Genomic DNA, 9,066 nt, shown 5'->3' on the forward strand with positions numbered 1-9,066 from the left:
TGGCCAATTTATTCACTCTGAGGCCTTAACCCCTTGCATGCCCGCCCCTTTCCTCGCCCATTGCCGCGCTTTTTATTAGCGGGCGGAGTTCATGACGAGCTGGACTCGTCATGGGCACAGCGCCACCACAGCCCATGACGAGTCCAGCTCGTCATGGGCACTGAAGGGGTTAAAAAGGTTTTCTCCACCCCAGAAAGTGAATTAAATACCATTTGTAGGCCTTTATTGTTCAATCAAAAACGCCCGATTTTTGATGAAAGAGATAACCACCCCCCCTTACGACATGCTTCAGAAACTAAAAAAATGGTCCATTTTCAAATGTTGCCTCTTTGAACTACAATTCACATTTGTACGTGGAAAATCACTTTTAAACATAAAATGAGATGTTTAAAGTGATTTTCATGCTTCCAGGGGCCTTAAACACAAGATTTGAGGAATGGGTAAAAGTGAATGAAAATGGCCAATTTACTCATTCTGAGGCCTTAAAAAGTGTTTCTCCTCCAAGGGAAGTGAATTAAATAACATTTGGATGCCTTTATTGTTCAACCAAAAACGCCCGTTTTTTGGTGAAAGAGATAACCACCCCCCCCTTACGACATGCTTCAGAAACGAAAAAAAGGTCCATTTTCAAATGTTGCGTCTTTGAACTACAATTCACATTTGTACGTGGATAATCACTTTTAGAGATAAAATTAGATGTTTAAAGTGATTTTCAAGCTTCCAGGGGCACTAAACACAAGATTTGAGGAATGGGTAAATGTGAATGAAAATGGCCAATTTATTCACTCTGAGGCCTTAAAAAGGTTTTCTCCACCCCAGAAAGTGAATTAAATAACATTTGTAGGCCTTTATTGTTCAATCAAAAACGCCCGATTTTTGATGAAAGAGATAACCACCCCCCCCTTACGACATGCTTCAGAAACTGAAAAAATGGTCCATTTTCAAATGTTGCCTCTTTGAACTACAATTCACATTTGTACGTGGAAAATCACTTTTAAACATAAAATGAGATGTTTAAAGTGATTTAAATGCTTCCATGGTCCTTAAACACAAGATTTGAGGAATGGGTAAAAGTGAATGAAAATGGCCAATTTACTCATTCTGAGGCCTTAAAAAGTGTTTCTCCTCCACGGGAAGTGAAAAAAATAACATTTGGAGGCATTTATTGTTCAATCAAAATCGCCTGTTTTTTGGTGAAAGAGATAACCACCCCCCTTACGACATGCTTTCGAAACGAAAAAAAAGGTCCATTTTCGAATGTTGCGTCTTTGAACTACAATTCACATTTGTACGTGGATAATCACTTTTAGAGATAAAATTAGATGTTTAAAGTGATTTTCAAGCTTCCAGGGGCCCTAAACACAAGATTTGAGGAATGGGTAAATGTGAATGAAAATGGCCAATTTATTCACTCTGAGGCCTTAAAAAGGTTTTCTCCACCCCAGAAAGTGAATTAAATAACATTTGTAGGCCTTTATTGTTCAATCAAAAACGCCCGATTTTTGATGAAAGAGATAACCACCCCCCCTTACGACATGCTTTCGAAACGAAAAAAAAGGTCCATTTTCGAATGTTGCGTCTTTGAACGACAATTCACATTTGTACGTGGATAATCACTTTTAGAGACAACATTTAGATGTTTAAAGTGATTTTCAAGCTTCCAGGGGCCCTAAACACAAGATTTGAGAAATGGGTAAAAGTGAATGAAAATGGCCAATTTACTCACTCTGAGGCCTTAAAAAGTGTTTCTCCTCCATGGGAAGTGAATTAAATACCATTTGGAGGCCTTTATTGTTCAACCAAAAATGCTGTTTTTTGGTGAAAGAGATAACCACCCCCCCTTACGACATGCTTCAGAAAAGAAAAAAAAGGTCCATTTTCAAATGTTGCGTCTTTGAACAAAAATTCACATTTGTACGTGGATAATCACTTTTAGAGATAAAATTAGATGTTTAAAGTGATTTTCAAGCTTCCAGGGGCCCTAAACACAAGATTTAAGGAATGGGTAAATGTGAATGAAAATGCCAATTTATTCACTCTGAGGCCTTAACCCCTTGCATGCCCGCCCCTTTCCCCGCCCAGTGCCGCGCTTTTTATTAGCGGGCGGAGTTCATGACGAGCTGGACTCGTCATGGGCACAGCGCCACCGCAGCCCATGACGAGTCCAGCTCGTCATGGGCACTGAAGGGGTTAAAAGGGTTTTCTCCACCCCAGAAAGTGAATTAAATAACATTTGTAGGCCTTTATTGTTCAATCAAAAACGCCTGATTTTTGATGAAAGAGATAACCACCCCCCCTTACGACATGCTTCAGAAACTAAAAAAATGGTCCATTTTCAAATGTTGCCTCTTTGAACTACAATTCACATTTGTATGTGGAAAATCACTTTTAAACATAAAATGAGATGTTTAAAGTGATTTTCATGCTTCCAGGGGCCTTAAACACAAGATTTGAGGAATGGGTAAAAGTGAATGAAAATGGCCAATTTACTCACTCTGAGGCCTTAAAAAGTGTTTCTCATCCACGGGAAGTGAAAAAAATAACATTTGGAGGCATTTATTGTTCAATTAAAAACGCCTGTTTTTTGGTGAAAGAGATAACCACCCTCCCTTACGACATGCTTCAGAAACGAAAAAAATGGTCCATTTTCAAATGTTGTGTCTTTGAACGACAATTCACATTTGTACGTGGATAATCACTTTTAGAGACAACATTAGATGTTTAAAGTGATTTTCAAGCTTCCAGGGGCCCTAAACACAAGATTTGAGAAATGGGTAAAAGTGAATGAAAATGGCCAATTTACTCACTCTGAGGCCTTAAAAAGTGTTTCTCCTCCATGGGAAGTGAATTAAATAACATTTGGAGGCCTTTATTGTTCAACCAAAAACGCTGTTTTTTGGTGAAAGAGATAACCACCCCCCTTACGACATGCGTCTGAAACGAAAAAAAAGGTCAATTTTCAAATGTTGCGTCTTTGAACTACAATTCACATTTGTACGTGGATAATCACTTTTAGAGATACAATTAGATGTTTAAAGTGATTTTCAAGCTTCCAGGGGCCCTAAACACAAGATTTGAGGAATGGGTAAAAGTGAATGAAAATGGCCAATTTACTCACTCTGAGGCCTTAAAAAGTGTTTCTCCTCCATGGGAAGTGAATTAAATAACATTTGGAGGCCTTTATTGTTCAACCAAAAACGCCCGTTTTTTGGTGAAAGAGATAACCACCCCCCCTTACGACATGCTTTCGAAACGAAAAAAAAAGGTCAATTTTCGAATGTTGCGTCTTTGAACTACAATTCACATTTGTACGTGGATAATCACTTTTAGAGATAAAATTAGATGTTTAAAGTGATTTTCAAGCTTCCAGGGACCCTAAACACAAGATTTGAGAAATGGGTAAAAGTGAATGAAAATGGCCAATTTACTCACTCTGAGGCCTTAAAAAGTATTTCTCCTCCATGGGAAGTGAATTAAATAACATTTGGAGGCCTTTATTGTTCAACCAAAAACGCCCGTTTTTTGGTGAAAGAGATAACCACCCCCCCTTACGACATGCTTTCGAAACGAAAAAAAAGGTCCATTTTCGAATGTTGCGTCTTTAAACTACAATTCACATTTGTACGTGGATAATCACTTTTAGAGATAAAATTAGATGTTTAAAGTGATTTTCAAGCTTCCAGGGGCCCTAAACTCAAGATTTGAGGAATGGGTAAATGTGAATGAAAATGGCCAATTTATTCACTCTGAGGCCTTAAAAAGGTTTTCTCCACCCCAGAAAGTGAATTAAATAACATTTGTAGGCCTTTATTGTTCAATCAAAAACGCCCGATTTTTGATGAAAGAGATAACCACCCCCCCTTACTACATGCTTCAGAAACTAAAAAAATGGTCCATTTTCAAATGTTGCCTCTTTGAACTACAATTCACATTTGTACGTGGAAAATCACTTTTAAACATAAAATGAGATGTTTAAAGTGATTTTCATGCTTCCAGGGGCCTTAAACACAAGATTTGAGGAATGGGTAAAAGTGAATGAAAATGGCCAATTTACTCACTCTGAGGCCTTAAAAAGTGTTTCTCATCCACGGGAAGTGAAAAAAATAACATTTGGAGGCATTTATTGTTCAATCAAAAACGCCTGTTTTTAGGTGAAAGAGATAACCACCCCCCTTACGACATGCTTCAGAAACGAAAAAAATGGTCCATTTTCAAATGTTGCGTCTTTGAACGACAATTCACATTTGTACGTGGATAATCACTTTTAGAGACAACATTAGATGTTTAAAGTGATTTTCAAGCTTCCAGGGGCCCTAAACACAAGATTTGAGAAATGGGTAAAAGTGAATGAAAATGGCCAATTTACTCACTCTGAGGCCTTAAAAAGTGTTTCTCCTCCATGGGAAGTGAATTAAATACCATTTGGAGGCCTTTATTGTTCAACCAAAAATGCTGTTTTTTGGTGAAAGAGATAACCACCCCCCCTTACGACATGCCTCAGAAAAGAAAAAAAAGGTCCATTTTCAAATGTTGCGTCTTTGAACTAAAATTCACATTTGTACGTGGATAATCACTTTTAGAGATAAAATTAGATGTTTAAAGTGATTTTCAAGCTTCCAGGGACCCTAAACACAAGATTTGAGAAATGGGTAAAAGTGAATGAAAATGGCCAATTTACTCACTCTGAGGCCTTAAAAAGTGTTTCTCCTCCATGGGAAGTGAATTAAATAACATTTGGAGGCCTTTATTGTTCAACCAAAAACGCCCGTTTTTTGGTGAAAGAGATAACCACCCCCCCTTACGACATGCTTTCGAAACGAAAAAAAAGGTCCATTTTCGAATGTTGCGTCTTTGAACTACAATTCACATTTGTACGTGGATAATCACTTTTAGAGATAAAATTAGATGTTTAAAGTGATTTTCAAGCTTCCAGGGGCCCTAAACACAAGATTTGAGGAATGGGTAAATGTGAATGAAAATGGCCAATTTATTCACTCTGAGGCCTTAACCCCTTGCATGCCCGCCCCTTTCCTCGCCCATTGCCGCGCTTTTTATTAGCGGGCGGAGTTCATGACGAGCTGGACTCGTCATGGGCACAGCGCCACCACAGCCCTTGACGAGTCCAGCTCGTCATGGGCACTGAAGGGGTTAAAAAGGTTTTCTCCACCCCAGAAAGTGAATTAAATACCATTTGTAGGCCTTTATTGTTCAATCAAAAACGCCCGATTTTTGATGAAAGAGATAACCACCCCCCCTTACGACATGCTTCAGAAACTAAAAAAATGGTCCATTTTCAAATGTTGCCTCTTTGAACTACAATTCACATTTGTACGTGGAAAATCACTTTTAAACATAAAATGAGATGTTTAAAGTGATTTTCATGCTTCCAGGGGCCTTAAACACAAGATTTGAGGAATGGGTAAAAGTGAATGAAAATGGCCAATTTACTCATTCTGAGGCCTTAAAAAGTGTTTCTCCTCCAAGGGAAGTGAATTAAATAACATTTGGATGCCTTTATTGTTCAACCAAAAACGCCCGTTTTTTGGTGAAAGAGATAACCACCCCCCCCTTACGACATGCTTCAGAAACGAAAAAAAGGTCCATTTTCAAATGTTGCGTCTTTGAACTACAATTCACATTTGTACGTGGATAATCACTTTTAGAGATAAAATTAGATGTTTAAAGTGATTTTCAAGCTTCCAGGGGCCCTAAACACAAGATTTGAGGAATGGGTAAATGTGAATGAAAATGGCCAATTAATTCACTCTGAGGCCTTAAAAAGGTTTTCTCCACCCCAGAAAGTGAATTAAATAACATTTGTAGGCCTTTATTGTTCAATCAAAAACGCCCGATTTTTGATGAAAGAGATAACCACCCCCCCCTTACGACATGCTTCAGAAACTGAAAAAATGGTCCATTTTCAAATGTTGCCTCTTTGAACTACAATTCACATTTGTACGTGGAAAATCACTTTTAAACATAAAATGAGATGTTTAAAGTGATTTAAATGCTTCCATGGTCCTTAAACACAAGATTTGAGGAATGGGTAAAAGTGAATGAAAATGGCCAATTTACTCATTCTGAGGCCTTAAAAAGTGTTTCTCCTCCACGGGAAGTGAAAAAAATAACATTTGGAGGCATTTATTGTTCAATCAAAATCGCCTGTTTTTTGGTGAAAGAGATAACCACCCCCCTTACGACATGCTTTCGAAACGAAAAAAAAGGTCCATTTTCGAATGTTGCGTCTTTGAACTACAATTCACATTTGTACGTGGATAATCACTTTTAGAGATAAAATTAGATGTTTAAAGTGATTTTCAAGCTTCCAGGGGCCCTAAACACAAGATTTGAGGAATGGGTAAATGTGAATGAAAATGGCCAATTTATTCACTCTGAGGCCTTAAAAAGGTTTTCTCCACCCCAGAAAGTGAATTAAATAACATTTGTAGGCCTTTATTGTTCAATCAAAAACGCCCGATTTTTGATGAAAGAGATAACCACCCCCCCTTACGACATGCTTTCGAAACGAAAAAAAAGGTCCATTTTCGAATGTTGCGTCTTTGAACGACAATTCACATTTGTACGTGGATAATCACTTTTAGAGACAACATTAGATGTTTAAAGTGATTTTCAAGCTTCCAGGGGCCCTAAACACAAGATTTGAGAAATGGGTAAAAGTGAATGAAAATGGCCAATTTACTCACTCTGAGGCCTTAAAAAGTGTTTCTCCTCCATGGGAAGTGAATTAAATACCATTTGGAGGCCTTTATTGTTCAACCAAAAATGCTGTTTTTTGGTGAAAGAGATAACCACCCCCCCTTACGACATGCTTCAGAAAAGAAAAAAAAGGTCCATTTTCAAATGTTGCGTCTTTGAACAAAAATTCACATTTGTACGTGGATAATCACTTTTAGAGATAAAATTAGATGTTTAAAGTGATTTTCAAGCTTCCAGGGGCCCTAAACACAAGATTTAAGGAATGGGTAAATGTGAATGAAAATGCCAATTTATTCACTCTGAGGCCTTAACCCCTTGCATGCCCGCCCCTTTCCCCGCCCAGTGCCGCGCTTTTTATTAGCGGGCGGAGTTCATGACGAGCTGGACTCGTCATGGGCACAGCGCCACCGCAGCCCATGACGAGTCCAGCTCGTCATGGGCACTGAAGGGGTTAAAAGGGTTTTCTCCACCCCAGAAAGTGAATTAAATAACATTTGTAGGCCTTTATTGTTCAATCAAAAACGCCTGATTTTTGATGAAAGAGATAACCACCCCCCCTTACGACATGCTTCAGAAACTAAAAAAATGGTCCATTTTCAAATGTTGCCTCTTTGAACTACAATTCACATTTGTATGTGGAAAATCACTTTTAAACATAAAATGAGATGTTTAAAGTGATTTTCATGCTTCCAGGGGCCTTAAACACAAGATTTGAGGAATGGGTAAAAGTGAATGAAAATGGCCAATTTACTCACTCTGAGGCCTTAAAAAGTGTTTCTCATCCACGGGAAGTGAAAAAAATAACATTTGGAGGCATTTATTGTTCAATTAAAAACGCCTGTTTTTTGGTGAAAGAGATAACCACCCTCCCTTACGACATGCTTCAGAAACGAAAAAAATGGTCCATTTTCAAATGTTGTGTCTTTGAACGACAATTCACATTTGTACGTGGATAATCACTTTTAGAGACAACATTAGATGTTTAAAGTGATTTTCAAGCTTCCAGGGGCCCTAAACACAAGATTTGAGAAATGGGTAAAAGTGAATGAAAATGGCCAATTTACTCACTCTGAGGCCTTAAAAAGTGTTTCTCCTCCATGGGAAGTGAATTAAATAACATTTGGAGGCCTTTATTGTTCAACCAAAAACGCTGTTTTTTGGTGAAAGAGATAACCACCCCCCTTACGACATGCGTCTGAAACGAAAAAAAAGGTCAATTTTCAAATGTTGCGTCTTTGAACTACAATTCACATTTGTACGTGGATAATCACTTTTAGAGATACAATTAGATGTTTAAAGTGATTTTCAAGCTTCCAGGGGCCCTAAACACAAGATTTGAGGAATGGGTAAAAGTGAATGAAAATGGCCAATTTACTCACTCTGAGGCCTTAAAAAGTGTTTCTCCTCCATGGGAAGTGAATTAAATAACATTTGGAGGCCTTTATTGTTCAACCAAAAACGCCCGTTTTTTGGTGAAAGAGATAACCACCCCCCCTTACGACATGCTTTCGAAACGAAAAAAAAAGGTCAATTTTCGAATGTTGCGTCTTTGAACTACAATTCACATTTGTACGTGGATAATCACTTTTAGAGATAAAATTAGATGTTTAAAGTGATTTTCAAGCTTCCAGGGACCCTAAACACAAGATTTGAGAAATGGGTAAAAGTGAATGAAAATGGCCAATTTACTCACTCTGAGGCCTTAAAAAGTGTTTCTCCTCCATGGGAAGTGAATTAAATAACATTTGGAGGCCTTTATTGTTCAACCAAAAACGCCCGTTTTTTGGTGAAAGAGATAACCACCCCCCCTTACGACATGCTTTCGAAACGAAAAAAAAGTTCCATTTTCGAATGTTGCGTCTTTAAACTACAATTCACATTTGTACGTGGATAATCACTTTTAGAGATAAAATTAGATGTTTAAAGTGATTTTCAAGCTTCCAGGGGCCCTAAACTCAAGATTTGAGGAATGGGTAAATGTGAATGAAAATGGCCAATTTATTCACTCTGAGGCCTTAAAAAGGTTTTCTCCACCCCAGAAAGTGAATTAAATAACATTTGTAGGCCTTTATTGTTCAATCAAAAACGCCCGATTTTTGATGAAAGAGATAACCACCCCCCCTTACTACATGCTTCAGAAACTAAAAAAATGGTCCATTTTCAAATGTTGCCTCTTTGAACTACAATTCACATTTGTACGTGGAAAATCACTTTTAAACATAAAATGAGATGTTTAAAGTGATTTTCATGCTTCCAGGGGCCTTAAACACAAGATTTGAGGAATGGGTAAAAGTGAATGAAAATGGCCAATTTACTCACTCTGAGGCCTTAAAAAGTGTTTCTCATCCA

This window comes from Triturus cristatus, chromosome 6 (genome assembly GCF_964204655.1).
Source record: "Triturus cristatus chromosome 6, aTriCri1.1, whole genome shotgun sequence".
NCBI lineage: Eukaryota > Metazoa > Chordata > Amphibia > Caudata > Salamandridae > Triturus > Triturus cristatus.